Source organism: Mustela nivalis (assembly GCF_964662115.1).
Source record: "Mustela nivalis genome assembly, chromosome: 12".
NCBI lineage: Eukaryota > Metazoa > Chordata > Mammalia > Carnivora > Mustelidae > Mustela > Mustela nivalis.
This window is the reverse complement of record NC_139031.1, coordinates 1617542-1625746: the sequence shown is the minus strand read 5'-3', so window position 1 is coordinate 1625746 and position 8205 is coordinate 1617542. Positions and strand designations below refer to the sequence as shown.

The 8205-nt window shown below is 54.8% G+C and overlaps 1 long non-coding RNA gene across 1 annotated transcript; it reads right to left on the bottom strand.

The window, feature by feature from the left end:
* Positions 1 to 642: 642 nt before the first annotated feature.
* Positions 643 to 7560, bottom strand: LOC309845248. The gene is made up of 2 exons (XR_014301160.1): positions 7343 to 7560; positions 643 to 1034 (listed from the first exon to the last, which is right to left on the bottom strand). It is a non-coding gene; the product is annotated as an uncharacterized lncRNA (long non-coding RNA).
* Positions 7561 to 8205: the final 645 nt, after the last annotated feature.

Sequence of the window (8205 nt, the reverse complement as noted above, 5' to 3'; positions counted from 1 at the left end):
AAGTCTTCTGGGAATGAACACTTGGGCCCCCAAGTGATCAGGTAAGTGAAGCTGTTCAACACGCTCACTTAGCAGGATCAAGGCTGACGTCGGAGTCAGACGGACGAGAGCGACTGTGCTGACGTCCGCTGTGAAGCCGCTGGGCTCTGTCTTGACGGCCACCACCTGGTACCTTCAGGGGCTCCCGAGGCCCCGGGGGGACACCGCAGTGGCTGGTGCATCAGCAACAAAGGGACCACCTCCTGTCTGATGCTCTTCAGAGGCCATGTGACCCGATAGGTGCGGAAATATTCCAAAATCTTTATGTGCAAGGCGGTGGGAAAAAGAGCCATCCCGACATAATTAAACGTGCACTTTTGTGTCAGAAGACCATTCCGGCCCACTCTGGTTTTCCCAGTGACATTATGATAAAGGCAAAAGGTGCATTAAAAGCTTTGGATCTATACTGAGGTCGTAAAATCTCGCACATAGACAGTTCCTGTCTTGGGAGTCATATGGCAGAAACAGACCACTAAAAGCTGCAGAAAGTTCTCCAGCAGCTGCCTCCGGCTGCTCTCGGGAGCCCAGGGAGCGCTCGCCCGTCGAACGCTGAAGCCCACCCATGATGCTATATTAAAGATACACTTTACCCAAACAAAAGAATTTGTTTTCTATTTATTCTCTTGGAAAAATGAATTGAGAAATGAAATATTAGACCTGCCTCATTTTTCAGGATGAAATTCTGATGAGCCTCTGGGTCGACACCAAGCCTGGAGAGGTGGCCTCGCCCAGAGCTGTTGCGTCTCAAGTGGTGGGGGTTCAGCCTGACAAAACTTCAGGGGCGGGACAGAGCTTCTCAGGAGGAAAATGTCTTCATCATGGCAAAGTGGCCGTGCCAGGAAGAAAGCAAAACGAGGAAATGTGTGTTGGGGTGGACGGTCACCCCTGAAGTCCTGGACAGCTGGGCCTCGGAAGGACAGACTGTATGCCGGCTGCCCCAGGGTGAGGAGACTCTTAGAGCCACACTCTGTCCCGCAACAGGAAGGACCATTTTCCTGGCAACAGAAAGATTCATCACACATTTCACAAAGGAGACACAAAGTTCGGTAATGCGAGACCTTGATTTACAGTGGCCTCCTGATTTATAGTTGTGTATTTTTAAACTACGCTATTTAAAACACGGCTAATTTAAAAGCTAGCGCATAGGCACCATCTGATTCTTGCTAAAGATTTACTCTGCACTAATACGAAAATTATTCTGTCTGCGTTATTCCCACTTCTCCCACACCAAGTTCCAACCTCCTATAAAACTGCTTGTCGGGTGATAGATATTGGCTTCCTTGGGATAGTTACTCTCTCTTTGTCTTTTTATCCCCCCCACCCCCAATACAGTTCAAACACTACAGACACAGCACACGAAAGATGCAGCAGCGGTCTGGTGAGTAAAGCAGCGAGTGCTTTTAAAAGGGCCCTTCCCGCTGGCGTGACCGGCCTCTGCAAATGCCTTGTTTCGGTCAGAGGGTAAATAAGACACAACACCACCCTCCTCTTGCGGATACGGACACGGCCTGCCCACCCTGCCCACTGAAGCGAGGAGGGCCAACCAGCCCCCTCTTCCGGCTTTGTACCCTCATCCCGCTGCCTCTGGGATCATAGGGGACTTTAAAAAGCCTGGGAAAGGGCCTGTCTCATGGCAAACATGCCATAAATGTTAGCCGTCCTCATTAACACAGAAACGTGAAATTCTATTCAAGCTCATTATTGTTAGTACAAGACCAGCAGATACGTTTTGGAGAACCTGTTCAAATTCTCCGAAGAAGTGCGTATGTTGCAACTCCAGTTGTAACCCAACCATAGTGAGCCCACTCTCTCCCGCAGGAACCTCGAACCCCAAATCACCAAGTCAGGGATCCCAACTCGGTTGCTGTAAAATTTTCAAACATCTCCACTTCAAGCAACCAGCAAACAGGTGCTTGCTAAAGACATTGATGCCAGGCACTGAGAAATCAAAAAAGCGTGACCCTTCCTTGGATAAAACCATAGGAACCAGCCACCAGCCACCACGATGCCTCGACGGTCAGGAGGAATGCTCCAAGAGAGGGTGTGGGGCCTTCTGAGGAGAGGACCCAAGGTCAATCTCAAAACAGAGGTCGTGTGTGGCTAGCTGCACGAAAAGGCGTACCTGGGAGAAAGGGCAGGGGGAGGCTGGAGAGTAAGCTGGGGGGCAGCGTCGCTCCTTTTGGGGATGTCTGGGCGGGATGGTACAGCCGCGCCGCTGGCCTCCAGGGATTCCAGCCTTGGTCTCCGGAGCACATCTCCTGCGACCCGCACGAGCTGTCACCTTCACAGCACCCCCAGACACAGCGAGGACGGAGGAGACCGTGCTTACACCGAGGCTGAGCATATTAAAGTGCTGGTGATTTCAGCCAGCGAATATATACTAAGGAGGATTTTAGGCTAATTGAAAAATCTATTTCAAAATTCAAATGATGATTAGCTTGCTCTAGTGCAAGCAAGATACAGCGCAAGCAAGACCAAACAGCCGTGGAGAAAATGGAGTTTTACAAGTCCACGTAAAAACGGACGTCCTGGGGCGCCTGGGTGGCTCAGGTCATGATCTCAGGGTTCTGGGATCGAGCCCCGCATCGGGCTCTCTGCTCGGCGGGGAGCCTGCTTCCTCCTCTCTCTCTGCCTCCCTCTCTGCCTACTTGTGATCTCTGTCAAATAAATAAATAAAAATCTTAAAAAAAAAAAAAAAAAAGGACGTCCTCAGTCTATCCCGGCCCAGAGCACAGTAAACATCAGGACAGACGGTCTCACGTGGTAACGCTGATGGGAAAAGCACACATCCAAGATTGCCCTGCGTGGACACAAGCCCGCCTGACGACCAAGCCTTGCACAGAAGCAGCAAAGCAATTTTGTTCCCGAAAAGAGTGAGAAATCCCACAGAACTAGTGAAACGGCAGAACAAAGACCTAGAAGGTGCAGGCCCCGCGTGGAGACCGTAACTGCCTTAGTTCAAGGGCATTTAGGCAATGCTGCAAAGGGGGGGGGGGGCATCTCTAGACAGGAGGAAGCCGCGGAGAGGGAAGCGCGTACAGAAAGAGCAGGAAGGAGTAATGAAATCTAATGGCGCGTCTGAAATAGAGCCAGAAGCAGACAGCGCTTTCCTGACCGCGGGGCCCGTACCCAGGGACGAAGGTTTCCTAAGGACTTCGGTAATCAGGAATGAGATTGATCACCGAAATGAAAGCCATGGCATTAATAATGAAGGGATCAATGACACAGACAAATATATTTACAGACCATCGCCTCGGCTTGAAGACGGCAAAGGCCCAGCTACATCACCGCTTTCAGATTTATTTATAGATCAGTGTCTTCACGTGATAAACAGTTGGCTTGTGAACGAAAAACACTGAAGATCACAACAGACAACTTCGACTTTTGTTCCTTTTCTTTACTGCACGAGGGATGTCAGCGCAGGTCTGTGCCTCAGGGACAACTCCTTAGTCCTCTGGTGAGTGGTGTCCAAGGGCGGGCACCCTACGGCTGACCTCTACCAGACACAACACTCAAGGCCCGTGCACGCTCGTCTAAAAGCCAAGGTGCCCTGGTGCTCCTCCCATGGAAAAGTCCTTCCCCACGTCTAACCTGCCCCTGGGGGCTGCAGCTGAACGCCGCCCGAGTGCCGTCGAGAGGGAGCCCGGACCTTGGGGCTCTGGACCCAGACTTTCCGTAGTTGATTAACGCAGTGAGGGAAAGACTCTCAAAAGTTCTTTTTTGCTCCGATGTGACTGCACTTGGGCGTTCCAACAAATACCTGAGTGGCCACTGCCAGCCAGGAACAGAAGCAGGTCTGGGGGCCCGCACATGGCTGCCACACGCTGAGCTGTCCGACTGGGGGTACAGAGGGAGCCGCCAAGGGAAGCAGGAAGCTGTGTTTGGGCGAAGCAGGGGGGTGATCGTGCAGAAGGGGCACTTCAAGCCAGAGGGCAGTGAAGGAGGTACCGGACGGAGTGAACCGCCAAACCAGGACACGTGCAGAAGGGAGGCCAGTGTGGGGTGCGGCGGCGGGGACCCAAGTGGGCTGAAAGGCTTTGAACGTGGTTCTTCCAGGAGCCACGAAAGATCTTCCACAGGAGAACGGCAAGGAGAGACTCAGGGTGAGACGGAGCACTGTGGCAGCCCATGAACTGGAGAGAGCCAAAGGCAGGAGCTGCCCAGGGCAGGGGCCCCCGGGATGGAGAGGAGGAGACTCTGGTCTGGCTGAATGCTCTCCGGCAGGGCACCAGTGTGGATGCTGGGGAAGACCTCTGGGCTGGGGCTCAGCAGGCCGGGTGGTGAAGGAGGCAGAAGAAGGAGGTGTGTGCGACCTGACCTCGCAGCCAAGGGCCACCGACAAGGTCACCCACAAGATGGCGAAGATGAAACCCCGGAGGTGCTGTGAAGGAGAGGCTGTGGGGACAGGGGCTCACTCCCACGACTGCAGCACAAACGGGCACAGCTCTGGGGTTGCAAATGTGGCATTATCAATGCGTTCAAAAAATACCCGTATCCAGTTCCTGGAAGCAACTTCCAAGATGACGGTGGCAGGGAGCTTGTACCCAAGCCCTGCAGACGCACACACGACGCGTGCTAGAGTGTTTGTTAGGAGAGCAAGGGCTGGGTTCTCAAGCGGAAACCATAAATATTCTTCATCAGCACCCGTCTACGAGAGCGGAGCCCTTCAAGCCACTGGAAGGAGTGGTGGATCCCAGTTCAGGCCTCTCCGATGCCTGGGTCATCCTGGAGGCTGTGGAACGCAGATTCTAACTCGGGCCTGGGGGGACTCCAGTGCTGTGTTCCCCGTAGGCCTCTGCTCAGCAGCGGTCAGGCCCCAAGTCGCTGACGTGAAAAGAAACCTAAGCTGTATCTCTCATAGATTGCAAGACAATAGATCCTCTTTTGGTAAAAAATAATAATCACTCTCATCACCATCATAATGCAAGTTAGTTACACGTCGCATATCCACAAGGATACACATTCCTGGACAGAAGAGCGCACAGAGGACGTCCCTCCTACGTGAATGTGTGACCGCGGTGCTTCCGGTCTGGGGCGCCTGGGGGCTCCGTCAGGCAAGCGTCCGCCTGCAGCTCAGGTCCTGATCCCAGGGTCCTGGGATCGAGCCCCGCATTGGGTTCCCTGCTCAGCAGGGAGCCTGTTTCCTCTCCCACTCCCTCTGCTTGTGCCGTCTCTTTCTCTGTCAAATAAATAAAATCTTTAAAAGAAAAAAAAAGCTTCCATTTTTTTATGATGAGCTGGAATAATCTTGCATCAGAAAAAAAATTTTTAATTTTATTTATTTGACAGAGAGAGGGAGAGACCACAAGTAGGCAGAGAGGCAGGCTGAGAGAAAGCGAGAAGCAGGCTCCCCGCTGAGCAGAGAGCCCGATGCGGGGCTTGAGCCCAGGATCCTGAGACCATGACCTGAGCCGAAGGCAGAGGCTCAACACACTGAGCCACCCAGGCGCCCCAGAAAAAAAATTTTTAATCAACATGTGCATTGAAACAAAAAAAAGTTTGTGAGCCGAAGTGTTATGGACAGAATATTTGCGCCCCCCCCAAATTCACATGTTCAAGTCCTCACCCTCAGTGCGGTCGTGTCTGGAGGGGGACCTCGGAGGTGAGTAGGGCGTGAGGTGGAACCCCAGGCTGGGATTAGAGCTTTAACAGAAGGGACCCCAAGCCCTTCCTCATCCTTCCACCATGTGAGGACAGAGCGAGATGTCATCGTGACCAGTTAGGGGGTCTCCCAAGACACTGAGACTACCAGCATCCCGACCTTGGACCTTCAGCTTCTGGCACTGGGAGAGATAAACATGTGCTGTTCAGGCCCCGTCTGCGGCGTTCTGTCACAGTTGGACGAAGACACAGTTAAAGGCTACGCTTCACGTCGTGTCTCATTTTACTCTTAATAGATCATTCATGCTATTACTTGTAAAAAGCTCTCAGGCAAAGCCCCAAACCGCAATTCTTTCCAGGCTGGGGGACAAGTGTCTGATGCAACGGCCTCACGTCTGCCCTTCCATTCTGACCCGCCTCGGTCAGCCCTGCAGGCAGGTGGGTGAGCTTTTCACCAGGCAAAAGTTCTTTAGGCCACCCCCCCACACCAAACACTGAGACCCTCGGCTCTCCCTAAAGCATTCCCCTGGTTTCCTTGTGCTCCCAGAATGAAAACGCAGCGGGGGCTGCCAAACCTGTCACACCTGGCCCGGCCCCGCAGCTGCTTGTTTTCTGCACGAGCCTACCCACGTGCCCGCGCCAGCAGCCGCTGCTACCCCTTGCTCCGGGCCCTCGCTGCATGGGCCCTGTGCCGTTAACGGATGCTTTTACGCTTTCACTCCTTGTCTTGACGACAAGACGGTGCTGCCGCGGCTTGCCCTGCCCCCAGCAGCTCTCACTGGGAAAGAAGAGCCTCCTTTCCGGTGGGGCTGAGGCAGTCTGCAGGTTGGGAACAGAGCTCCTCCAAGTGCGAAGCAGCCAGAAAAAAATGCCAAAGGTCGGGGCGCCTGGGTGGCTCAGTGGGTTAAAGCCTCTGCCTTTGGCTCAGGTCATGATCTCAGGGTCCTGGGATCGAGCCCCACATTGGGCTCTCTGCTCAGCGGGGAGCCTGCTTCCCCCCTCTCTGTCTGTCTCTGCCTGCTTGTGATCTGTCTGTCAAATAAATAAATAAAATATTTTTTTAAAAAAATGCCAAAGGCCTCCCTCACTTTAGGGTTTCAAGATTGACCCCCATCAGCCCCTCCTGGAGTCCTAGAATCCGTGGCGTCAGAGCAGAACCTCCTTGATAAGGAAGCCAGGGCCAGCCCAGGGCTCAGAATGATTCACAAACGCCCCGTGATCTGGGAAGTCAGGGACAACAACGGCCCGAGTGACAACAGGCCCAACCGCCACCCCTGCCCCAGGACTCTGTATCAGTGGATGGATTTGATTCATTTGGGTCCTGTCAAAATGCGTTAGAAACAAGCATCTCTGGCTCCCTCTCCCCAGTGAGTATCTGAGAAATTCTTCAACGAGAGGGGAGCACGGACCCCAGCGCGTGACAGCAGAAGCCGGAGCCCAGCAGAACCTGGAGGTGAGGACATGGAGACAAGCTTTCTCATCCCTGCTCTCGCTTCGCCCCTGGGTACGGCCAGCGCCCGGGAGGGCAGGCACCCAGGAAAGCAGTGGTGGGCCAGCACCCCATGCACCTGCTCCTGAGCCCCAGACTCCCAGGACTGGAGCTGCCCCCAGGGTACCCTGCCTCCCCTGACACTTTTCTCTAGGAGCTCGGTGACCTGCACCAGCTGACATCACGGTGTCTCTCTGCCCTGAAGGCTCCTACCTTCAGCCTTTGACACATTCACTCCCAGTGTCCGTAGCCCAGGAGAACAAGCCCTCACAGGGAGGCATGGGGAGCACCGCAGCCCCCAATGAAGATGAAAGGAGACCACTAGCAGCTTCAGACAAGGGTGAGGATGGGACAGACGGAGAACAGAGGGCCTGGCAGAGGCCCTGGGGCACAGCAAGAGGGAAGCACTGCAAATTGCACCGTGAAAACGAAACGAGGAAGTTACTTTGTAAAAGCCCGCTGGTCTTTACAACAGCCCGTTGGGTGGCACTGTCATCCGCCCATTCTGCCAGCCCGGTGGGTGGCACTGTCATCCGCCCATTCTGCAGATAAGCTGAGCCTCGGTGAGTTCACACAGCTGGGAAGCGGAGAGGTCAGGGTTTGAACCCCAGCCCCAGAGCACCCTGAGTTCTGCACTTTTATTGGGTTGTGACTCTTGTCCTTTCCAAAGCTTTTCTTCCCTGCGCACCAGCAGGCCCTGGTGCTTCCACGCGCCTCCTGCCCGTGGGCTGGGCTCGCCTCCCGAACAGCAGGAGCGCCTCCTCTCCGTCCCGACGCCGGACGTGCGAAGCCGAGGTGCGGGCCGGGCTGCTTCCTTCCCGGGGCTCCAGCCGAGAATCTGTCCCGCGGCCCCTGCAGCCCCCCCGGCTCCCGCAAGCCCTGGCCTTGCCGGCGAGAAGCTGCTGCTCCGTGACCTTCCCCGGGCGTCCCAACTTCCCGCTGGGAAATCCAGGAAAACCTCCTCTACCTCTGTTCCCCGAAGGAGAACGAAGAGCCAGCGCTGCGCTCCTTCCAGGCGCCACCGCCCCTTGACGACAGCGGCCCGGACCCTGCTTCCAACAAGGCCGGGTCCCAGC